Genomic DNA, 26293 nt, shown 5'->3' on the forward strand with positions numbered 1-26293 from the left:
CAGAGGTCTCCTTAGTAGGGCTGGCGATCAGAATGTCGTCTGCATATTGAAGGAGTGTTTCCTTTTCCAGAGGTAGAACTTTTAGGTCTTTAGCTGAGCTTTCCCCAAAGATGGTGTGGGAATTTTTGAACCCTTGGGGCAACACGGCCCGGAAGTATTGTTTTAGTTGTATGTTGAGTCCTGCCACTCACAAGCCAAAATTTCTTGTGACTCTGGGACTAATAGAATACAAAAGAAGGCATCATTGAAGACTAATACAGAATACCATGTCCTGGTGGTTGGTAGAATGACCAGCAGGGTGTAGGATTTAGGAACTACTGGAGGTCTATCCTCGGTGGCTTCACTGACTGTCCTGACATCCTTTACCAGGACTCCAGCAGCCCATGGGGCTCTCGAGGTCAGGCCAATCCCAGGATATGGAGCTCACCTGGGCAGGTACCTCACCCCCACCCCAGCCCACGGGGCTCTCGTGTTCAGGCCCCTCCCAGGATATGGGGTTCCCTGGGCAGGTTCCCCTGCAGCCCATGGGGCTCTCGTGGTCAGACCCCTCCCCGGATACAGAGCTACCCTTGCAGGTACTGTGGCAGGGCTGGGCACACAGGAACCATGCACATCACCCTCATTGCAGAGCACTCCCAGCTCACCTGTCACTCAGATCTGACACAGAGCACCTCAGAGCAGGACTTGAACTAAGAAACGGCAGCTCCGACAGGTCTGTGACCCTGGGCATCACTCTGTGTGGCCTCCCTCCACCTGGTCTTCCAGAGACTTCCACTGCACCCGGGACACCAGGCCTCTGTCTCCACCCACCACCCACCCCTCCTCTCCCTGACTCCTGGGTTCCTCTCATTAGGAGAGGGTTTTCTTGAAGTTGTCTCCCACTCATGGGCCAGATAATATAATTAGAAAACAAGCCAGAGCTGCAGCCCCTTGTCTATCCTGACTCTCAGGAGCCCACACCTGTTCCTTGGACCTGGCCGATTCAGCAAGTTCCAGTTTCTGCAACTGTGAGCCCCTGAGGGGTGATTATTGGCTGGCCTGGGCAGCCTGACCGTGCCGGCCAGCCCTCCCCAGGTGTGCCTGGGTTGAGATCAATATAAACACCGCTCCAGGCAGCAAGAGCCCCTGCAGCTGTGCCTGACGCCATTTTCTCTGCCCTGTCAGCAGTCTCGGGGCTGGACTGGTGGGAGGGAGTGAGAGGCCATGGCTTTGTTGGTGGCCCAGTGTGAGTGGAGCTCTGCTGGACTTTCTGCAGCAGTTGCCAAGATGCCACCTGCTAAAGAAGAGGATGTGTCACCCATACCTGCCGCTGGAATTTCTCCCTGGGCAGAGGTGAGTGAGGAAGAAAGCAGTGGGGGCCGGGACAGCAGGGGTATCTCAGGCAGGGAAATGGAAAGCTTCCAGAAGAGCACCCAGGGCCAGGACCATCCTGGCTGGCCTGCAGGTACCAAGTCGGCTGGCATGCTGGTGCTCATGTGGCTCCATGGCCCTTCCTCTAGGCTTTCAAGTCCTTGTACATATTCAGGTGTTTTACCTGGGAAGGGTGGGAACATTTCAGCAGCAGCTGGCCTGGGGCTCAGCCCACGTTTACTCACAGATGCCTCGGCACGGTCCCCCAGCTTTGCAATGAGGACGCTTGTTGTGTGGGGCCTGCTGGCTGAATGGGAGATGATTCCCCACCACTGACCAACTTCAGAATTGTTTACAACTGGAGCAAGTGCCCTGATACGGTTTTCCTCTGTGTAACTGGTGGGTTCTGTTTTTTTTTCTTTCTTTCGTTTTTGCTTCAAGGTAGATTTTATTCCTCTTTTTTGTATTTACAGATATAAGCATGGAAATAATTTATTCATATAAATACATGTATGTGAAGGGAAGAATATTTTGTCTGTTTTACTTTTTGTAATTTTGAATTTTATTTTATTTTTTTATACAGCAGGTTCTTTTTGGTTATCGATTTTATACATATAAATGTATACATGCCAATCCCAATCTCTCAACTCCTCCCACCACCACCCCCCAACAGCTTTCCCCCCTTGGTGTCCATACGTTTGTTGTCTACATCTGTTGCTCTATTTCTGCCTTGCAAAACGGTTCATCTGTACATTTTTTCTAGGTTCCACATATATGCATTAATATACAAGATTTGTTTTTCTATTTCTGACTTACTTCACTCTGTATGACAGTCTCTAGATCCATCAACGTCTCTACAAATGACCCAATTTCATTCCTTTTTATGGCTTAGTGATATTCCATTTTATATATGTACCACATCTTTATGCATTCGTCTGCCTGTGGGCATTTAGGTTGCTTCCATTACCTGGATATTGTAAATAGTGATGCAATGAACATTGCGGTGAATGTCTCTTTTTGATTTATGGTTTTGTCTGGGTATATGCCCAGTAGTGGCATTGCTGTATCATATGGTAATTCTATTCTTAGTTTTATAAGAAACTCCATAATGTTCTCCACAGTGACTGTATCAATTTACATTCCCAACAATAGTGGAAGAGGGTTCCTTATCTCCACACCCTTTCCAGCATCTGTTGTTTGTAGATTTTCTGATGATGCCCATTCTAACAGGTGTGAGGTGATACACCATGGATGAGTCTATTTCGTTGAGCAAAGAGTAGGTCTTGTCTATTACATATTTGGCTTATGGAACGGTATGTGTGCTAATTACAATCTCTGGTTTTATACAGCACCCCAGCTCAACTTTCCCCTTAAGCAAGCAAAAGTTTTTATCTAAATGTGAGACTCTGTTCGGTTTTGTAATGCAGTTTATGTGTAGCCAAGTTTACACTCTCTCTATTAGTGATATCTTATGATAATTATCTTACTCTGTGTGACATATTTCTCTATTTCTCTTAGAATCATCATACTTTAATCCACTCAATTTGCTGCTACAGGCCTGATGACATTGATTTCATTGCTGAGTGATATTCCGTTGTACGTAAGTAGCACAACTCCTTTATCCATTTTTTTCTTTCTGGGATATTTAATTTGTACTGGATTCGAGGTTCTTGTAAACACAGCAGACCTAAATTTTGTGTTGGCTGTGTCTTGTTGATTTTAATTTTCCTAAGCTATAGGGCCAAAAGTGGAAGTGCCCTAGGGTCTGTAGCTTTGTTTGTCAGATGTTTCAGAATACACCATAAACATCTCCAGAGTGTCTGTTGGCAACTTACATCCCGCCCATCAGCATAACAAGGCTCCCTGTTCTCCATGGCCTGTCCTGTGTATCTGGTTTTTACACTTTTTTCAGATGGCCCTTTTGACGAATGGGAAATGAGACTTCATTGTAGTGCGGATTTCCATTGCTCGAGTGCTTGGTTGGCCAAAAAGGGCATATGCGTTTTTTCCTGAATATATTCAGGAAAAAATGTATATGCACTTTTGTCCAAGTGCATCACTGTCAAAGATCTGCCGCTTTTCACATGCTTTAAATGCAATTCCAATCTACCTCCTGAAATATGATTCCTGCAATTCTGCCTCGTTTTCAAGTCCTCTTTGTAGACTTACTTCAATATATTTTTGCCAATAGCTGTCATTTATAACTCTGCAGGTTTGTGAATTACAGTGCCCGTGATTTCCTTTGAAACTCGTTTCCTTGAAAGCTGGCCACAGAACCGCAGGTTTGCTTCAGGCCGTAATCAGGGTCCAGCACGTCACTCTGAGCCTTTGGTTAATTCCTCTTCCTGGTGGGAAATTAGAGTTAAATGTGCCCCTCCAGACACCTGCCTCACTCCCAGCCCCTTGGTGATGTGTGTCCTCTGGTTTGAGGCCACATGTGCTGGGTTCCTCACCTTTGGCTGATGTGGCCCCACTGGTGTGCGGACACTCCTGCCTGGTTCCCATCCTCTTGGTGATGTGGGCCCTCCGGTGAGAGTCAGATCCTTGTTGGGTTACTCACACTTCTGTGAGGTGGGACCTCTTCTCTGAGGTCAACCTGCCTGGCTGGCACACCCAGCCTTGGCGACGTCGGCCCTCTGTTGGGAGTTGGTGCCTGCTGGGAGTCTCCTACCCTCGGTAATGAGGGCCCTCTGGCGTCAGGCCGTAACTCCTGGGCTCCAAAAGTTTTCTGATGTGCGCCCTGTGGTGCGAGTACACTCCTGCCAGTTTCCCAACCCCATGGGAATGTGGGCCTTCTGCTCTGAGGTCCCAACGTTGGGTTACTCAGTTTCATGATGAGGGCCCTCAGGTGTGAGTTCACTCTGGCCTGGATTCCATAGCCTCGCTGCTTCTGGCCACCTGCTGGGAGGTTCCAACTGTGGGATTCCTCACCTTTTTTCTTCTATGGGCCCTCTGTTTTGAGACTCCTCCTGCCTGCCTCACTCCCAGCCCCTTGGTGATGTGTGCCCTCTGGTTTGAGGCCACGTGTGCTGGGTCCCTCACCTTTCGATGATGTGGCCCCACTGGTGTGAGGACACTCCTGCCTGGTTCCTATCCCTTTGATGATGTGGGCCCTCTGGTGAGAGTCTGATCCTGGCTGGGTTCCTCACCCTTCTGTGAGGTGGGCCCTCTGCTGTGAGGTCACTCCTGCCTGGCTGGCACACCCCGCCAGGGCAACATCGGCCCTCTTGTGGCAGTTGGAGCCTGCTGGGAGCCTCCTCCCCTCGGTGATGACGGCCCTCTTGCATCAGCCCCTAACTGCTGGGTACCCACATTTTCTGATACGTGCTAAGTGGTGCGAGGACACTCCTGCGAGGTTCCCATCCCCATGGGGATGTGGGCCTTCTGCTCTGAGGTCCCAATGGCTGGGTTGCTCACAGTTTCATGATGTGGGCCCTCTGCTGTGAGTTCACTGCAGCCTGGATCGCATAGACTCGGTGCTCTGGGCCGCCTGCTAGGAGGTTCCCACTGCAGGATTCCTCAGCTTTTTTATTCTATGGGCCCTGTGTTTTGAGGCTCCTCCTGCCTGCCTCACTCCGAGCCCCTTGGAGATGTGGGTCTTCTGGTTTAGGCCACATGTGCTGGGTTCCTCACCTTTCTATGATGTGGCCACACTGGTGTGAAGACAGTCCTGCCTGTTTCTGATCCCCTTGGTGATGTGGGCCCTCTGGTGAGAGTCTTATCCTGGCTGGGTTCCTCACCCTTCTGTGAGGTAGGCCCTCTGCTGTGAGGTCACTCCTGCCTGGCTGTCACACGTCCCCTTGGCGACATGGGCCCTCAGTTGGGAGTTGGTGCCTGCTTGGAGTCTCCTCCCCTTGGTAATGAGGGCCCTCTGGCATCAGGCCCTAACTTCTGAGCTCCCAAAATTCTCTGATGTGTGCCCTGTGGTGCGAGTACACTTATGCCATGTTCCCAACCACATGGGAATGTGAGCCTTCTGCTCTGAGGTCCCAACGGCTGGGTTGCTCAGAGTTTCATGATGAGGGCCCTCTGTTTTGAGTTCAGTCAGGTCTGGATCCCATAGCCTCGCTGCTCCCGGCCGCCTGCTGGGAGGTTCCAACTGCTGGATTCCTCACCATTTTTATTCCATGGGCCCTATGTTTTGAGGCTCCTCCTGCCTGCCTCACTCCCAGCCCCTTGGTGATGTGTGTCCTCTGGTTTGAGGCCACGTGTGCTGGGTCACTCACATTTCGGTGATGACGCCTCACTGGTGTGAGGACACTCCAGCCTGGTTCCCATTCCCTTGGTGATGTGGGCCCTGTGGTGAGAGTCTGATCCTCTTTGGGTTCCTCACACTTTTGTGAGGTGGGCCCTCTGCTCTGAGGTCACTCCTGCCTGGCTGGCACATCCCGCATTGGCGATGGCGGCCCTCTGGTAGCAGTTGGAGCCTGCTGGGAGCCTCCTCTCCTCGGTGATGAGAGCCCTCTGGCGTCAGGCCCTAACTGCTGGGCTCCCCACATTTTCTGATGTGTGCCCACTGGTGCGATGACACTCCTGCTTGGTTCCCTTACCCATGGGGATGTGGGCCTTGTGCTCTGAGGTCACAACGGCTGGTTTGCTCACAGTTTCATGATGAGGGCCCTCTGTTGTGAGTTCATCACTGCCTGGATCCCATAGCCTCGGTGCTCTGGGCCGCCTGCTGGGATGTTCCAACTGCTGGGTTCCTCACCTTTTTTATACAATGGGCCATGTGTTGTGAGGTTAATCCTGCCTGCCTCGCTCTGAAACTCATGGTGATGTGGGTCCTCTGGTTTGAGGCCACATTTTTTGTGTACCTCAACTTTTGATGATGTGGCCCCACGGGTGTGATGATACTCCTGCGTGGTTCACAGCCCCTTGCTGATGTGGGCACTCTGGTGAGAGTCTGATCCTGGCTGGGTTCCTTACCCTTCTGTGAGGTGGGCCCTCTGATGTGAGGTCACTCCTGCCTGGCTGGCTCACATCGCCTTGGCGATGTGGGCCCACTGTTGGCCACGAAAGCATGCTGGGAGCCTCCTACCCTCTTTAATGAGGGCCCTGAAAAAACGCATATGCACTTTTTGACCAAGTGCATCATTGTCGAGGATCGGCCTCTTCTCCTATGCTTTCAGAGCACTGCCCGTCTACCTCCTGAAATCATATTCCTGGAATTCTGCCCCGCTTTCAAGCCCTCTTCGCAGCCTTACTTCAATATATTTTGGTATGATACCTGTCATTTATAACTCTGCAGGTTTGTTAATTACAGTGTCCCTGAGCTCCTTTCTTCAACTCGCTTTCTTGTGAGCTGGCCGCAAACCCACAGGATTGCTTCAGGCCCTAAAATGGTTTCGGCACAGCACGCTGAGACTTTGGTAAATTCCTCTTTCTGGTGGGAAATGAACATTTAAGTTGCCCGTGCAGACCGTAAAGCTAGTCTCTCATTGGTTCTCCCTATTCCTGTTCATCTTGCGCAGAAATTGCAAACTGTGCCAAACAGGAGGTTAAAGGCACTGACTCTCCAAGTGGGTAGAGAGTTAGTAAAGCGTCTGGAATGGTGAACCCAAGTACCAGGGAACGAAACCTGAGAGGCATTTAAAATCGTTTCCCAGTCACACGGCGGACCATACTCTGGGATTCCCAAGCATGTTTAAGCTGAAGGAAGAATTCCTTAAACCTGGAGAGTTGGGACCCATGGAACGGGTACCATGCAGTATGACTTCAAAGGGTCTGCATTTGCTCACTGAACCTCACCAATGCTATCAGTCAGAAGTGTCCAGCCTTATGTCTCACCCAGCTCTGGGTGTAGATGTGGTAAATCCAGGTTGCATCACAAGCCCTGAATGAATTATTTAAGAATTGCTCTCTATTTCACTGTCATTGTGTTTTGTTTTTGTAATTTAGTTTGATAATGGGATTTATCGGATTTTCACTGCTGCTTTTATGCCGCTGTACACACGCTTGATTCTCTTACAGAGACATATAAATCCATGGGTTTGAAGATTCTTACTAGTCAGGTGTATTCCTAGGCATTGAATATGCGGTGTTGAGTCCATGTCGTTGAGCAAGGAGTAGGTCTTGACTATTACATATTTGGCTTATGGAACGGTATCTGTGCTAATTTCAATCTCTGGTTTTATGCAGCTCCCCTACTCACCTTTGCCCTTAAGCAAGCATTGGTTGCTTTTCTAAATTTGAGTCCCTGTTCTGTTTTGTAATTCAGTTCATGTGTAGCCAAGTTTACATTCCGTGTATTAGTGATATCTTATGATGTTTCTTGTTTTGTGTGACTTATTTCACTTAGAATCATTGTACCTGAATCCACTCTTTATGCCGCGATGGGCCTGATGACCTAGATTTCATTGCTGAGTGTTATTCCAAAGTACGTTCGTACCACAACTTCTTTATCCATTTTTCACTTTCTGGGATATTTAACTTGTACCATAGATGGGGTTCTTGTAAACAGAGCCTTCTGAAATTTTAGAGTGGCTGTGTCTTTTTGATTTTAATTTCCCTAAGCTATAGGAGCTTAAGTGGAAGTGCCGTACGCTCCGTTGCTTTGTTTTTTAGGTGTTTCAGGAAACACCATACACTTCTCCAGAGTGGCTGTTGGCAATTTATATCCCGTCCATCAGCATAACAAGGCTCCCTGTTTCCATGGCCTGTCCTGCCTTTCTGGATTTTACACTTTTTTCAGAAGGCCCTTTTCACCGGGGGGCCGTGAGACTTCATTGTAGTGCAGATTTCCTTTACACGCTTGCTTGGTTGGCCAAAAAGTGCGTATGCGTTATTTCCTGAATATATTCAGGTAAAAACGCATACGCTCTTTTTGGCCAAGTGCATCATTGTCGACGTTATGACTCTTTTCTATGCTTTAAATGCAATTCCAGTCTACCCCCTGAAATCGTTTTCCAGCAATTCTGCCCCGCTGTCAAGTCCTCTTCGCAGCCTTCTTCAATGTATTTCTGGACGATAGTTGTCATTTATAACTCTGCAGGTTTGTGAATGACAGTGCCCCTGGGCTCCTTTCTTCAACTCGTTTTCTTGTGAGCTGGCCGCAAAACCGCAGGATTGCTTCAGGCCCTAATCTGGTTCAAGCCCGGCATGCTGAGCCTTTGGTTAATTCCACTTCCTGGAGGGAAATGAGCATAAATTTGCCCGTGCAGACACCTACAGCTAGTCTCTCATTGTTTCTCCCTATTCCTGTTCATCTTGCGCAGAAATTGCACACTGTGTCAAACAGGAGGTTAAAGGCACTGACTCTCCAAGCGGGGAGATTGTTATTATACCGTCCGGAATGGTCAACCCAAGTATCAGGGGACAAAAACTTAGATGCATTTAAAAACGTTGCGCAGTCACAGGGACCATACTCTGGGTTTCCCATGCATGTTTTAGCTAAAGGAAGAATCCATTAAACCTGGAGAGTTGGGACCCATGGAATGGGTATCATGCAGTATGACTTCAAAGGGTCTGCATTTGCTCACCGAACCTCACCAATGCTATCAGCTCAAAGTGTCCAGCCTTATGTCTCACCCAGCTCTGGGTGTAGATATGGTAAATCCAGGTTGCATCACAAGTCCTGAATGAATTATTTAAGAATTGCTTTCTATTTCACTGTCATTGTGTTTTGTTTTTATAATTCATTTTGATAATGGGATTTATCGGATTTTCACTGCTGCGTTTATACCGCTGTATACACGCTTGATTCTCTTATGGAGACATATAAATCCATGGGTTTTAAGATTCTTACTAGTCAGGTATATTCCTAGGCGTTGAATTTGGGGTGTTGAGTCCATTTTATTGAGCAAGGAGTAGGTCTTGACTATTGCATATTCGACTTATGGAACGGTATCTGTGCTAATTTCAATCTCTGGTTTTATGTAGCACTCCAACTCACCTTTCGCCTTAAGCAAGCATTGGTTGGTTTGCTAAATTTGAGACCCTGTTCTGTTTTGTAATTCAGTTCATGTGTAGCCAAGTTTACATTCCGTGTATTAGTGATATCTTATCATGTTTCTTGCTCTGTGTGACTAATTTCACTTAGAGTCTTCATACCTGAATCCACTCATTATGCCGCGACGGGCCTGAAGACATAGCTTTCATTGCTGAGTGATATTCCATTCTACGTTCGTAGCACAATTTCTTTATCCATTTTCCGCTTTCTGGGATATTTAACTTGTACCATAGATGAGTATATTGTAAACAGAGCCATTCGAAAATTTGGGGTGGCTGCGTGTTTTTGATTTTAATTTCCCTAAACTATAGGACCATAAGTGGAAGTGCCGTAGGCGCCGTTGCTTTGTTTTTTAGGTGTTTCAGGAAACACCATACACTTCTCCAGAGTGGCTGTTGGCAATTTACATCCCGCCAATCAGCATAACAAAACTTCCTGTTCTCCATGGCCTGTGCTGCCTTTCTGGATTTTACACTTTTTTCAGATGGCCCTTTTGACCGGGGGGCAGTGAGACTTCATTGTAGTGCAGATTTCTTTAACATGCTTGCTTGCTTGGCCAAAAAGGGCGTATGCGTTTTTTCCTGAATATATTCAGGAAAAAACGCATACGCCCTTTTTGGCCAAGTGCATCATTGTCGACGTTCTGCCTCTTTTCCTATGCTTTAAATGCAATTCCAGTCTACCCCCTGAAACCGTTTTCCTGCAATTCTGCCCCGCTTTCAAGTCCTCTTCGCAGCCTACCTTCAATATATTTTTAGACGATAGCTGTCAATTATAACTCTGCCTGTTTGTGAATTACAGTGTCCCTGAGCTCCTTCCTTCAACTCGCTTTCTTGTGAGCTATCCGCAAACCCGCAGGATTGCTTCAGGCCCTAATCTGGTTCCGGAACGGCATGCTGAGCCTTTGGTTAATTCCTCTTCCTGGTGGGAAATGAGCGTAAAATTTGCCCGTGCAGACACCTACAGCTAGTCACTCATTTGTTCTCCCTATTCCTGTTCATCTTGTGCGGAAATTGCAAACTGTGCCAAACAGGAGGTTAAAGGCACTGACTCTCCAAGTGGTGAGAGTGTTAGTAAATGGTCTGGAATTGTGAACACGAGTAAAAGGGGACGAAAACTGAGATGCATTTGAAAAGACTTCCCGGTCACACGGTGCACCATACTCTGGGGTTCCCAAGCATGTTTATGTTGAATGAAGAATCCCTTAAACCTGGAGAGTTGGGACCCATGGAATGGGTACCATGCAGTATGACTTCAAAGGGTCTGCATTTGCTTACCGAACCTCACCAATGCTATCAGCCCGAAGTGTCCAGCCTTTTGTCTCACCCATCTCTGGGTGTAGATGTGGTAAATCCAGGTTGCATCACAAGCCCTGAATGAATTATTTAAGAATTGCTCTCTATTTCACTGTCATTGTGTTTTGTTTTTGAAATTTATTTTGATAATGGGATTTAGCTGATTTTCACTGCTGCCTTCATGCAGCTGTACACACGCTTGATTCTCTTACCGAGACATATAAATCCATAGGTATTAAGACTCTTACTCGTCCCGTATATTCCTAGGTGCTGAATATGGGGTGTTGAGTCCATTTCGTTGACCAGGGAGTAGGTTTTTTCTATTACATATTTGGCTTATGGAACGGTATCTGTGCTAATTTCAATCTCTGGTTTTATGCAGCACCCCAACTGTCCTTTATCCTTAAGCAAGCATAAGTTGGTTTTCTAAATCTGAGACCCCGTTCTGTTTTGTAACTCAGTTCATTTGTAGCCTCGTTTATATTCCATGTATTAGTAGTATCGTATGTCTTTTTCTTTTTGAATTATGTGACTTCGAATGATCATACGTAACTCCTCTGGGGTTGTTACAACTGGCCATATTTCATTGATTTTCAGGCTGAGTAATATTCCACTCTACATAAGTGCCACATCTCTATCCATTTTTTCCCTCCACAGACATATAAATTATATCCTAGTCGAGGATCTCTTAAACAGAGAGGCGGTAAACATTGGGGTGCCTGTGTCCTCTCCATTTTTGTTTTTACCAAGATATACGTCCATGAGTGCAAGTGCCCTGTGCTCTGTAGCTCATTTTTTAGATGCTTTAGTAAACACAATACACTTATCCAGAGTGACCGTTGGCAATATACATTTCCACTATAAGCCTCACAGGGCTCCCTTTTCTCCTTGCCCTGTCCTGCATTTCTGGTGTTTACACTTTATGAGGAAGGCTCTTCTGACTGATGCGAAGTGATATGTTTTGTAGTACTGATTTCCAGTGCCCACCTGTTTGGTTGGCTAAAAAAGTGTATGCCCTTTTCTTGAATATATACAGAAAAAGACGCATACACCCTTTTTGGCCAACTGCAATGTTGGCAATGTTCAGCCCCTTTTCTTGTGCTTAATGGTGAGTCCTTTCTACCTCTTCCAATCCCTTTCCTGCCATTCTCCGTTGCTTACAAGTCCTTTTCTCTGACTTTCCTCAAGACATTTTTCAGTGATAGATATTTTCAACTCTGCAGTTTCGTGAATTTTAGTGTCCCTGAGTTCCATTTTTCAACTTGTGTTTATGGGAACTGGCCACAAAGCAGCGGGATTTCCTCAAGCCCTATTCTGTTTCCATGGGCAACCCTAGCCTTTGGTCAATTCGTCTTCCTGATTGGAAATTAGAGTGACATGTGCCTGTCCGAACACCTAGGACTTGTCTCTCATTGTTCCTCCTCCTTCTGCTTCGTCCTCTGGACAAATTCCAAACAGGATGTTGACAGTGCTGACATCTCCAAGTGGGGAGACTGTTCGTAAAGACGCTGGAGGGGTGAACCCGAGCACCAGGAGATGAGGAGATGAGATGCCTTTTCCAAACTCTTCCCGATCAGACGGTATACCATCCTCTGGGTGTGACAGGCAAGTTTTAGCTGTAGGAAGTGTCCCATTCATGTGAGGAGAACACCAGGGCTTTTTCAAAATCAGTGTCTCTCCACAACCCAAACTGGGGAATTTTTTAAGCTACGGCTACACATAGGTTCATTAAGGGCCTTGGGAAGTAGGCAGAGTCCAAACTTTAGATGATTGAAGTCTTCAGGGTCAGAAGCACTCACCACTGGCTTCCCTTAGGTTCCATTTTAACTGTCATTAATAGATGATGTCAATAAAAACATCTATTCGTTTTCAGATTATTTCCCCTTATAGGTTATTGCAAAATATTGAGTGTAGTTCCCTGTGCTATACAGTAGTTCCTTGTTGATGATCGATTTTATACATAGCAGTGTGTATGTGTTAATCCCAAACTGTTAATTTATCCCTCCTCCCACCTTTCCCATTTGGTCATAATAAATTATAAGATTTTATACTTCTCAGAAATGGGGGAGCTGAAAGAGAGGTATCATTTTCAATGGAAAAGCATTTAAAACAAGATTGAAGCTTTAACCAAGATTATTAGATGTACATCCTTGGAAAGAAATCACTTCGTTTCTCTAGTATTGACCTGACAAATAAGACCTTTTCACTGAACTTGCTTATAATAAAGTGATGGAAATATCAAATGGAAGTGTTAGAAACATCTTATTTTGCCCGAGCCTTATACACTGTTCTATGTTAATTACAGTTTGGCTCACACATCTGTTCATTGAAGTTACAATGTTCTCAATTTCTGTTACTGATCCTCCAGAGTGGACCCCAACAAGTGTCCCCCTGCCCAGTGTCATTGGAGCCAACAGATTGAGACTGAGTTTGGTTCAGAAGCAAAGGAAACTTTATATTTTGATCAGAGAATGGAGAGGTGAGAGCATGTGCTACCCCGTGGGCTGTGGGCTGGGCTGCTGTGTAGAAATCCTGTCAGAGTCAGTGGGAGGGAGGGGGCGGATCTCTCGAGTGTCCAGTTGGCTGCAGCTCAGGCTCTATATCGCGGAGTCTGCACTGTGCCCCAGGAGCTGAGGTGTCGACCCAGCCATTCTGCACTAGGAAATCTGGTCTGAAGTGCTGGCTGTTGAACCTCTGTATGTGGGACCCTAAGAGCACGTGAAATTAGACAAAGCACAAAGGATAAAAAAGGTTAGACTTTATTTTATTGCCCAGATTCTATTTTTATCTCCCAGGGATTTTTAAGGGGCTTTGCCTGGGACAAACCCCTCTTCTGCATTTTGTCCCCTTCCTCATTCTTAGAGGGCTGAGGGTGCAGACCCTTCATCTGTAACTGCTGAGTGCTGAGTTAGGAGCCCTCATACCCGTGGGCGAGGGTCAGAACTTCTCCCCAGCAGCCTCCAGGTGACGTTGATTGTCCCCAGGCCTCCTGCCTCCCTGCTCGTCCGCCTGAGCACAAGTATTGGTAGTGTTATAGATTCTAATGACCTTTAAGGGTCCAGGAAGGAGATGTGCAGTGACGCTGTGAGGTCCAGTTTCACCCCGCCCCACATTTGTTCGGCCACCTTAGGCTGACCGTTTCTGCCAGCCTAGATGCTCTGACCAGTAGTCTGCGCTTTCTTCAATTAGGCCCCTGAATTAACGTAAAAACAGCACCAGGTGTCAGGACCCTGCCTGCTCAACTCCCAGACAGTCCAGGGTCAGTGGTGATGAAGGACCATGATGGCCACTGAGTCAACAGCCTTTTGAAGTAAACAGGAGTCCAGCCGGTCTTATTGGCCACCATCATCACAGTGTCTGTAGGCTCTTCTATGGTGACAGCGTGATATACGGTTCCCCCGCCAAGATTATTACCTCCCCTCTGGGTGCAGTAAGTCCTGCAAGCAGTAGTCTACTCTTTTGGGACACACTCTTGTTGTTTTATGAGAGAAACTCCAGGTCAATTGATGGTCACATGAGTCGTCATGGTGCCCCTTTGCCCCGGTTATCTCTCTGGAGGTTGGAGTTGGAGGGCCTCCTCACTCAAGGTCAGTGTGCCCACGGAGCAAACCCTGCAACTTCAGGGCATGGTTGGGGGTTAGGATCACCACGTGGGGTCCTTTTCCCTTAGGAGGGAGGTGGCCTTTTGGGCTGCTGATTTCCAGGTTTTCAGATACTGCCAGTATCTTGGCCAGATGTGGCGGTGGGCCAAGCCCCTTGGTGACCGTAGTTTATCCTACCTGGATGGCATTCTTGCATTGTTCCATTTCAAGTGGTCCCAGGTTTTGCACTAATACTCCAATGGCGATTCACCGTTCACCAGGAATGTAAAGGTCAAAGGGTTTAGCTAAATTAGGGAGTTCCAGGGCAAGGGTCTGAATTGACTGCTCTTTCCATTCTTGAAAGGCCACTTCTGGATTCTATTCAAAAGGATCATCATCTTTTCCTTTCAGTGTTTCATATAGAGGCCCAGCTAGTAGACTGTAGTTAGGGATCCAGAAGCAGCAAACCCTGGCCTCGCCAGGAACCCCTAAGCTGTCTTCTAGTTTTAGAAATGGGTAAGGCTGTAAATTGTTTCTTCCCTTTCCTGGGATGGGCTTCTCCGACCTTCTGTGAGAATGAAGCCCAGGCAGGTCACCGTAGTCTGTGATATTTGAGCTTTTTCTTGGACAACTTGTATCCTTTATTGGCTTGGTAGTTCAGAGGTCTCCTTAGTAGGGCTGGCGATCAGAATGTCGTCTGCATATTGAAGGAGTGTTTCCTTTTCCAGAGGTAGAACTTTTAGGTCTTTAGCTGAGCTTTCCCCAAAGATGGTGTGGGAATTTTTGAACCCTTGGGGCAACACGGCCCGGAAGTATTGTTTTAGTTGTATGTTGAGTCCTGCCACTCACAAGCCAAAATTTCTTGTGACTCTGGGACTAATAGAATACAAAAGAAGGCATCATTGAAGACTAATACAGAATACCATGTCCTGGTGGTTGGTAGAATGACCAGCAGGGTGTAGGATTTAGGAACTACTGGAGGTCTATCCTCGGTGGCTTCACTGACTGTCCTGACATCCTTTACCAGGACTCCAGCAGCCCATGGGGCTCTCGAGGTCAGGCCAATCCCAGGATATGGAGCTCACCTGGGCAGGTACCTCACCCCCACCCCAGCCCACGGGGCTCTCGTGTTCAGGCCCCTCCCAGGATATGGGGTTCCCTGGGCAGGTTCCCCTGCAGCCCATGGGGCTCTCGTGGTCAGACCCCTCCCCGGATACAGAGCTACCCTTGCAGGTACTGTGGCAGGGCTGGGCACACAGGAACCATGCACATCACCCTCATTGCAGAGCACTCCCAGCTCACCTGTCACTCAGATCTGACACAGAGCACCTCAGAGCAGGACTTGAACTAAGAAACGGCAGCTCCGACAGGTCTGTGACCCTGGGCATCACTCTGTGTGGCCTCCCTCCACCTGGTCTTCCAGAGACTTCCACTGCACCCGGGACACCAGGCCTCTGTCTCCACCCACCACCCACCCCTCCTCTCCCTGACTCCTGGGTTCCTCTCATTAGGAGAGGGTTTTCTTGAAGTTGTCTCCCACTCATGGGCCAGATAATATAATTAGAAAACAAGCCAGAGCTGCAGCCCCTTGTCTATCCTGACTCTCAGGAGCCCACACCTGTTCCTTGGACCTGGCCGATTCAGCAAGTTCCAGTTTCTGCAACTGTGAGCCCCTGAGGGGTGATTATTGGCTGGCCTGGGCAGCCTGACCGTGCCGGCCAGCCCTCCCCAGGTGTGCCTGGGTTGAGATCAATATAAACACCGCTCCAGGCAGCAAGAGCCCCTGCAGCTGTGCCTGACGCCATTTTCTCTGCCCTGTCAGCAGTCTCGGGGCTGGACTGGTGGGAGGGAGTGAGAGGCCATGGCTTTGTTGGTGGCCCAGTGTGAGTGGAGCTCTGCTGGACTTTCTGCAGCAGTTGCCAAGATGCCACCTGCTAAAGAAGAGGATGTGTCACCCATACCTGCCGCTGGAATTTCTCCCTGGGCAGAGGTGAGTGAGGAAGAAAGCAGTGGGGGCCGGGACAGCAGGGGTATCTCAGGCAGGGAAATGGAAAGCTTCCAGAAGAGCACCCAGGGCCAGGACCATCCTGGCTGGCCTGCAGGTACCAAGTCGGCTGGCATGCTGGTGCTCATGTGGCTCCATGGCCCTTCCTCTAGGCTTTCAAGTCCTTGTACATATTCAGGTGTTTTACCTGGGAAGGGTGGGAACATTTCAGCAGCAGCTGGCCTGGGGCTCAGCCCACGTTTACTCACAGATGCCTCGGCACGGTCCCCCAGCTTTGCAATGAGGACGCTTGTTGTGTGGGGCCTGCTGGCTGAATGGGAGATGATTCCCCACCACTGACCAACTTCAGAATTGTTTACAACTGGAGCAAGTGCCCTGATACGGTTTTCCTCTGTGTAACTGGTGGGTTCTGTTTTTTTTTCTTTCTTTCGTTTTTGCTTCAAGGTAGATTTTATTCCTCTTTTTTGTATTTACAGATATAAGCATGGAAATAATTTATTCATATAAATACATGTATGTGAAGGGAAGAATATTTTGTCTGTTTTACTTTTTGTAATTTTGAATTTTATTTTATTTTTTTATACAGCAGGTTCTTTTTGGTTATCGATTTTATACATATAAATGTATACATGCCAATCCCAATCTCTCAACTCCTCCCACCACCACCCCCCAACAGCTTTCCCCCCTTGGTGTCCATACGTTTGTTGTCTACATCTGTTGCTCTATTTCTGCCTTGCAAAACGGTTCATCTGTACATTTTTTCTAGGTTCCACATATATGCATTAATATACAAGATTTGTTTTTCTATTTCTGACTTACTTCACTCTGTATGACAGTCTCTAGATCCATCAACGTCTCTACAAATGACCCAATTTCATTCCTTTTTATGGCTTAGTGATATTCCATTTTATATATGTACCACATCTTTATGCATTCGTCTGCCTGTGGGCATTTAGGTTGCTTCCATTACCTGGATATTGTAAATAGTGATGCAATGAACATTGCGGTGAATGTCTCTTTTTGATTTATGGTTTTGTCTGGGTATATGCCCAGTAGTGGCATTGCTGTATCATATGGTAATTCTATTCTTAGTTTTATAAGAAACTCCATAATGTTCTCCACAGTGACTGTATCAATTTACATTCCCAACAATAGTGGAAGAGGGTTCCTTATCTCCACACCCTTTCCAGCATCTGTTGTTTGTAGATTTTCTGATGATGCCCATTCTAACAGGTGTGAGGTGATACACCATGGATGAGTCTATTTCGTTGAGCAAAGAGTAGGTCTTGTCTATTACATATTTGGCTTATGGAACGGTATGTGTGCTAATTACAATCTCTGGTTTTATACAGCACCCCAGCTCAACTTTCCCCTTAAGCAAGCATAAGTTTTTATCTAAATGTGAGACTCTGTTCGGTTTTGTAATTCAGTTTATGTGTAGCCAAGTTTACACTCTCTCTATTAGTGATATCTTATGATAATTATCTTACTCTGTGTGACATATTTCTCTATTTCTCTTAGAATCATCATACTTTAATCCACTCAATTTGCTGCTACAGGCCTGATGACATTGATTTCATTGCTGAGTGATATTCCGTTGTACGTAAGTAGCACAACTCCTTTATCCATTTTTTTCTTTCTGGGATATTTAATTTGTACTGGATTCGAGGTTCTTGTAAACACAGCAGACCTAAATTTTGTGTTGGCTGTGTCTTGTTGATTTTAATTTTCCTAAGCTATAGGGCCAAAAGTGGAAGTGCCCTAGGGTCTGTAGCTTTGTTTGTCAGATGTTTCAGAATACACCATAAACATCTCCAGAGTGTCTGTTGGCAACTTACATCCCGCCCATCAGCATAACAAGGCTCCCTGTTCTCCATGGCCTGTCCTGTGTATCTGGTTTTTACACTTTTTTCAGATGGCCCTTTTGACGAATGGGAAATGAGACTTCATTGTAGTGCGGATTTCCATTGCTCGAGTGCTTGGTTGGCCAAAAAGGGCATATGCGTTTTTTCCTGAATATATTCAGGAAAAAATGTATATGCACTTTTGTCCAAGTGCATCACTGTCAAAGATCTGCCGCTTTTCACATGCTTTAAATGCAATTCCAATCTACCTCCTGAAATATGATTCCTGCAATTCTGCCTCGTTTTCAAGTCCTCTTTGTAGACTTACTTCAATATATTTTTGCCAATAGCTGTCATTTATAACTCTGCAGGTTTGTGAATTACAGTGCCCGTGATTTCCTTTGAAACTCGTTTCCTTGAAAGCTGGCCACAGAACCGCAGGTTTGCTTCAGGCCGTAATCAGGGTCCAGCACGTCACTCTGAGCCTTTGGTTAATTCCTCTTCCTGGTGGGAAATTAGAGTTAAATGTGCCCCTCCAGACACCTGCCTCACTCCCAGCCCCTTGGTGATGTGTGTCCTCTGGTTTGAGGCCACATGTGCTGGGTTCCTCACCTTTGGCTGATGTGGCCCCACTGGTGTGCGGACACTCCTGCCTGGTTCCCATCCTCTTGGTGATGTGGGCCCTCCGGTGAGAGTCAGATCCTTGTTGGGTTACTCACACTTCTGTGAGGTGGGACCTCTTCTCTGAGGTCAACCTGCCTGGCTGGCACACCCAGCCTTGGCGACGTCGGCCCTCTGTTGGGAGTTGGTGCCTGCTGGGAGTCTCCTACCCTCGGTAATGAGGGCCCTCTGGCGTCAGGCCGTAACTCCTGGGCTCCAAAAGTTTTCTGATGTGCGCCCTGTGGTGCGAGTACACTCCTGCCAGTTTCCCAACCCCATGGGAATGTGGGCCTTCTGCTCTGAGGTCCCAACGTTGGGTTACTCAGTTTCATGATGAGGGCCCTCAGGTGTGAGTTCACTCTGGCCTGGATTCCATAGCCTCGCTGCTTCTGGCCACCTGCTGGGAGGTTCCAACTGCGGGATTCCTCACCTTTTTTCTTCTATGGGCCCTCTGTTTTGAGACTCCTCCTGCCTGCCTCACTCCCAGCCCCTTGGTGATGTGTGCCCTCTGGTTTGAGGCCACGTGTGCTGGGTCCCTCACCTTTCGATGATGTGGCCCCACTGGTGTGAGGACACTCCTGCCTGGTTCCTATCCCTTTGATGATGTGGGCCCTCTGGTGAGAGTCTGATCCTGGCTGGGTTCCTCACCCTTCTGTGAGGTGGGCCCTCTGCTGTGAGGTCACTCCTGCCTGGCTGGCACACCCCGCCAGGGCAACATCGGCCCTCTTGTGGCAGTTGGAGCCTGCTGGGAGCCTCCTCCCCTCGGTGATGACGGCCCTCTTGCATCAGCCCCTAACTGCTGGGTACCCACATTTTCTGATACGTGCTAAGTGGTGCGAGGACACTCCTGCGAGGTTCCCATCCCCATGGGGATGTGGGCCTTCTGCTCTGAGGTCCCAATGGCTGGGTTGCTCACAGTTTCATGATGTGGGCCCTCTGCTGTGAGTTCACTGCAGCCTGGATCGCATAGACTCGGTGCTCTGGGCCGCCTGCTAGGAGGTTCCCACTGCAGGATTCCTCAGCTTTTTTATTCTATGGGCCCTGTGTTTTGAGGCTCCTCCTGCCTGCCTCACTCCGAGCCCCTTGGAGATGTGGGTCTTCTGGTTTAGGCCACATGTGCTGGGTTCCTCACCTTTCTATGATGTGGCCACACTGGTGTGAAGACAGTCCTGCCTGTTTCTGATCCCCTTGGTGATGTGGGCCCTCTGGTGAGAGTCTTATCCTGGCTGGGTTCCTCACCCTTCTGTGAGGTAGGCCCTCTGCTGTGAGGTCACTCCTGCCTGGCTGTCACACGTCCCCTTGGCGACATGGGCCCTCAGTTGGGAGTTGGTGCCTGCTTGGAGTCTCCTCCCCTTGGTAATGAGGGCCCTCTGGCATCAGGCCCTAACTTCTGAGCTCCCAAAATTCTCTGATGTGTGCCCTGTGGTGCGAGTACACTTATGCCATGTTCCCAACCACATGGGAATGTGAGCCTTCTGCTCTGAGGTCCCAACGGCTGGGTTGCTCAGAGTTTCATGATGAGGGCCCTCTGTTTTGAGTTCAGTCAGGTCTGGATCCCATAGCCTCGCTGCTCCCGGCCGCCTGCTGGGAGGTTCCAACTGCTGGATTCCTCACCATTTTTATTCCATGGGCCCTATGTTTTGAGGCTCCTCCTGCCTGCCTCACTCCCAGCCCCTTGGTGATGTGTGTCCTCTGGTTTGAGGCCACGTGTGCTGGGTCACTCACATTTCGGTGATGACGCCTCACTGGTGTGAGGACACTCCAGCCTGGTTCCCATTCCCTTGGTGATGTGGGCCCTGTGGTGAGAGTCTGATCCTCTTTGGGTTCCTCACACTTTTGTGAGGTGGGCCCTCTGCTCTGAGGTCACTCCTGCCTGGCTGGCACATCCCGCATTGGCGATGGCGGCCCTCTGGTAGCAGTTGGAGCCTGCTGGGAGCCTCCTCTCCTCGGTGATGAGAGCCCTCTGGCGTCAGGCCCTAACTGCTGGGCTCCCCACATTTTCTGATGTGTGCCCACTGGTGCGATGACACTCCTGCTTGGTTCCCTTACCCATGGGGATGTGGGCCTTGTGCTCTGAGGTCACAACGGCTGGTTTGCTCACAGTTTCATGATGAGGGCCCTCTGTTGTGAGTTCATCACTGCCTGGATCCCATAGCCTCGGTGCTCTGGGCCGCCTGCTGGGATGTTCCAACTGCTGGGCTCCTCACCTTTTTTATACAATGGGCCATGTGTTGTGAGGTTAATCCTGCCTGCCTCGCTCTGAAACTCATGGTGATGTGGGTCCTCTGGTTTGAGGCCACATTTTTTGTGTACCTCAACTTTTGATGATGTGGCCCCACGGGTGTGATGATACTCCTGCGTGGTTCACAGCCCCTTGCTGATGTGGGCACTCTGGTGAGAGTCTGATCCTGGCTGGGTTCCTTACCCTTCTGTGAGGTGGGCCCTCTGATGTGAGGTCACTCCTGCCTGGCTGGCTCACATCGCCTTGGCGATGTGGGCCCACTGTTGGCCACGAAAGCATGCTGGGAGCCTCCTACCCTCTTTAATGAGGGCCCTGAAAAAACGCATATGCACTTTTTGACCAAGTGCATCATTGTCGAGGATCGGCCTCTTCTCCTATGCTTTCAGAGCACTGCCCGTCTACCTCCTGAAATCATATTCCTGGAATTCTGCCCCGCTTTCAAGCCCTCTTCGCAGCCTTACTTCAATATATTTTGGTATGATACCTGTCATTTATAACTCTGCAGGTTTGTTAATTACAGTGTCCCTGAGCTCCTTTCTTCAACTCGCTTTCTTGTGAGCTGGCCGCAAACCCACAGGATTGCTTCAGGCCCTAAAATGGTTTCGGCACAGCACGCTGAGACTTTGGTAAATTCCTCTTTCTGGTGGGAAATGAACATTTAAGTTGCCCGTGCAGACCGTAAAGCTAGTCTCTCATTGGTTCTCCCTATTCCTGTTCATCTTGCGCAGAAATTGCAAACTGTGCCAAACAGGAGGTTAAAGGCACTGACTCTCCAAGTGGGTAGAGAGTTAGTAAAGCGTCTGGAATGGTGAACCCAAGTACCAGGGAACGAAACCTGAGAGGCATTTAAAATCGTTTCCCAGTCACACGGCGGACCATACTCTGGGATTCCCAAGCATGTTTAAGCTGAAGGAAGAATTCCTTAAACCTGGAGAGTTGGGACCCATGGAACGGGTACCATGCAGTATGACTTCAAAGGGTCTGCATTTGCTCACTGAACCTCACCAATGCTATCAGTCAGAAGTGTCCAGCCTTATGTCTCACCCAGCTCTGGGTGTAGATGTGGTAAATCCAGGTTGCATCACAAGCCCTGAATGAATTATTTAAGAATTGCTCTCTATTTCACTGTCATTGTGTTTTGTTTTTGTAATTTAGTTTGATAATGGGATTTATCGGATTTTCACTGCTGCTTTTATGCCGCTGTACACACGCTTGATTCTCTTACAGAGACATATAAATCCATGGGTTTGAAGATTCTTACTAGTCAGGTGTATTCCTAGGCATTGAATATGCGGTGTTGAGTCCATGTCGTTGAGCAAGGAGTAGGTCTTGACTATTACATATTTGGCTTATGGAACGGTATCTGTGCTAATTTCAATCTCTGGTTTTATGCAGCTCCCCTACTCACCTTTGCCCTTAAGCAAGCATTGGTTGCTTTTCTAAATTTGAGTCCCTGTTCTGTTTTGTAATTCAGTTCATGTGTAGCCAAGTTTACATTCCGTGTATTAGTGATATCTTATGATGTTTCTTGTTTTGTGTGACTTATTTCACTTAGAATCATTGTACCTGAATCCACTCTTTATGCCGCGATGGGCCTGATGACCTAGATTTCATTGCTGAGTGTTATTCCAAAGTACGTTCGTACCACAACTTCTTTATCCATTTTTCACTTTCTGGGATATTTAACTTGTACCATAGATGGGGTTCTTGTAAACAGAGCCTTCTGAAATTTTAGAGTGGCTGTGTCTTTTTGATTTTAATTTCCCTAAGCTATAGGAGCTTAAGTGGAAGTGCCGTACGCTCCGTTGCTTTGTTTTTTAGGTGTTTCAGGAAACACCATACACTTCTCCAGAGTGGCTGTTGGCAATTTATATCCCGTCCATCAGCATAACAAGGCTCCCTGTTTCCATGGCCTGTCCTGCCTTTCTGGATTTTACACTTTTTTCAGAAGGCCCTTTTCACCGGGGGGCCGTGAGACTTCATTGTAGTGCAGATTTCCTTTACACGCTTGCTTGGTTGGCCAAAAAGTGCGTATGCGTTATTTCCTGAATATATTCAGGTAAAAACGCATACGCTCTTTTTGGCCAAGTGCATCATTGTCGACGTTATGACTCTTTTCTATGCTTTAAATGCAATTCCAGTCTACCCCCTGAAATCGTTTTCCAGCAATTCTGCCCCGCTGTCAAGTCCTCTTCGCAGCCTTCTTCAATGTATTTCTGGACGATAGTTGTCATTTATAACTCTGCAGGTTTGTGAATGACAGTGCCCCTGGGCTCCTTTCTTCAACTCGTTTTCTTGTGAGCTGGCCGCAAAACCGCAGGATTGCTTCAGGCCCTAATCTGGTTCAAGCCCGGCATGCTGAGCCTTTGGTTAATTCCACTTCCTGGAGGGAAATGAGCATAAATTTGCCCGTGCAGACACCTACAGCTAGTCTCTCATTGTTTCTCCCTATTCCTGTTCATCTTGCGCAGAAATTGCACACTGTGTCAAACAGGAGGTTAAAGGCACTGACTCTCCAAGCGGGGAGATTGTTATTATACCGTCCGGAATGGTCAACCCGAGTATCAGGGGACAAAAACTTAGATGCATTTAAAAACGTTGCGCAGTCACAGGGACCATACTCTGGGTTTCCCATGCATGTTTTAGCTAAAGGAAGAATCCATTAAACCTGGAGAGTTGGGACCCATGGAATGGGTATCATGCAGTATGACTTCAAAGGGTCTGCATTTGCTCACCGAACCTCACCAATGCTATCAGCTCAAAGTGTCCAGCCTTATGTCTCACCCAGCTCTGGGTGTAGATATGGTAAATCCAGGTTGCATCACAAGTCCTGAATGAATTATTTAAGAATTGCTTTCTATTTCACTGTCATTGTGTTTTGTTTTTATAATTCATTTTGATAATGGGATTTATCGGATTTTCACTGCTGCGTTTATACCGCTGTATACACGCTTGATTCTCTTATGGAGACATATAAATCCATGGGTTTTAAGATTCTTACTAGTCAGGTATATTCCTAGGCGTTGAATTTGGGGTGTTGAGTCCATTTTATTGAGCAAGGAGTAGGTCTTGACTATTGCATATTCGACTTATGGAACGGTATCTGTGCTAATTTCAATCTCTGGTTTTATGTAGCACTCCAACTCACCTTTCGCCTTAAGCAAGCATTGGTTGGTTTGCTAAATTTGAGACCCTGTTCTGTTTTGTAATTCAGTTCATGTGTAGCCAAGTTTACATTCCGTGTATTAGTGATATCTTATCATGTTTCTTGCTCTGTGTGACTAATTTCACTTAGAGTCTTCATACCTGAATCCACTCATTATGCCGCGACGGGCCTGAAGACATAGATTTCATTGCTGAGTGATATTCCATTCTACGTTCGTAGCACAATTTCTTTATCCATTTTCCGCTTTCTGGGATATTTAACTTGTACCATAGATGAGTATATTGTAAACAGAGCCATTCGAAAATTTGGGGTGGCTGCGTGTTTTTGATTTTAATTTCCCTAAACTATAGGACCATAAGTGGAAGTGCCGTAGGCGCCGTTGCTTTGTTTTTTAGGTGTTTCAGGAAACACCATACACTTCTCCAGAGTGGCTGTTGGCAATTTACATCCCGCCAATCAGCATAACAAAACTTCCTGTTCTCCATGGCCTGTGCTGCCTTTCTGGATTTTACACTTTTTTCAGATGGCCCTTTTGACCGGGGGGCAGTGAGACTTCATTGTAGTGCAGATTTCTTTAACATGCTTGCTTGCTTGGCCAAAAAGGGCGTATGCGTTTTTTCCTGAATATATTCAGGAAAAAACGCATACGCCCTTTTTGGCCAAGTGCATCATTGTCGACGTTCTGCCTCTTTTCCTATGCTTTAAATGCAATTCCAGTCTACCCCCTGAAACCGTTTTCCTGCAATTCTGCCCCGCTTTCAAGTCCTCTTCGCAGCCTACCTTCAATATATTTTTAGACGATAGCTGTCAATTATAACTCTGCCTGTTTGTGAATTACAGTGTCCCTGAGCTCCTTCCTTCAACTCGCTTTCTTGTGAGCTATCCGCAAACCCGCAGGATTGCTTCAGGCCCTAATCTGGTTCCGGAACGGCATGCTGAGCCTTTGGTTAATTCCTCTTCCTGGTGGGAAATGAGCGTAAAATTTGCCCGTGCAGACACCTACAGCTAGTCACTCATTTGTTCTCCCTATTCCTGTTCATCTTGTGCGGAAATTGCAAACTGTGCCAAACAGGAGGTTAAAGGCACTGACTCTCCAAGTGGTGAGAGTGTTAGTAAATGGTCTGGAATTGTGAACACGAGTAAAAGGGGACGAAAACTGAGATGCATTTGAAAAGACTTCCCGGTCACACGGTGCACCATACTCTGGGGTTCCCAAGCATGTTTATGTTGAATGAAGAATCCCTTAAACCTGGAGAGTTGGGACCCATGGAATGGGTACCATGCAGTATGACTTCAAAGGGTCTGCATTTGCTTACCGAACCTCACCAATGCTATCAGCCCGAAGTGTCCAGCCTTTTGTCTCACCCATCTCTGGGTGTAGATGTGGTAAATCCAGGTTGCATCACAAGCCCTGAATGAATTATTTAAGAATTGCTCTCTATTTCACTGTCATTGTGTTTTGTTTTTGAAATTTATTTTGATAATGGGATTTAGCTGATTTTCACTGCTGCCTTCATGCAGCTGTACACACGCTTGATTCTCTTACCGAGACATATAAATCCATAGGTATTAAGACTCTTACTCGTCCCGTATATTCCTAGGTGCTGAATATGGGGTGTTGAGTCCATTTCGTTGACCAGGGAGTAGGTTTTTTCTATTACATATTTGGCTTATGGAACGGTATCTGTGCTAATTTCAATCTCTGGTTTTATGCAGCACCCCAACTGTCCTTTATCCTTAAGCAAGCATAAGTTGGTTTTCTAAATCTGAGACCCCGTTCTGTTTTGTAACTCAGTTCATTTGTAGCCTCGTTTATATTCCATGTATTAGTAGTATCGTATGTCTTTTTCTTTTTGAATTATGTGACTTCGAATGATCATACGTAACTCCTCTGGGGTTGTTACAACTGGCCATATTTCATTGATTTTCAGGCTGAGTAATATTCCACTCTACATAAGTGCCACATCTCTATCCATTTTTTCCCTCCACAGACATATAAATTATATCCTAGTCGAGGATCTCTTAAACAGAGAGGCGGTAAACATTGGGGTGCCTGTGTCCTCTCCATTTTTGTTTTTACCAAGATATACGTCCATGAGTGCAAGTGCCCTGTGCTCTGTAGCTCATTTTTTAGATGCTTTAGTAAACACAATACACTTATCCAGAGTGACCGTTGGCAATATACATTTCCACTATAAGCCT

The sequence above is a fragment of the Delphinapterus leucas genome, unplaced genomic scaffold, assembly GCF_059928025.1.
Source record: "Delphinapterus leucas isolate spDelLeu-1000000601 "Yukka" unplaced genomic scaffold, BTC_Dleu_Yukka2 spDelLeu_asBTCV2_sq74, whole genome shotgun sequence".
In the NCBI taxonomy this organism is placed as follows: Eukaryota; Metazoa; Chordata; class Mammalia; order Artiodactyla; family Monodontidae; genus Delphinapterus; species Delphinapterus leucas.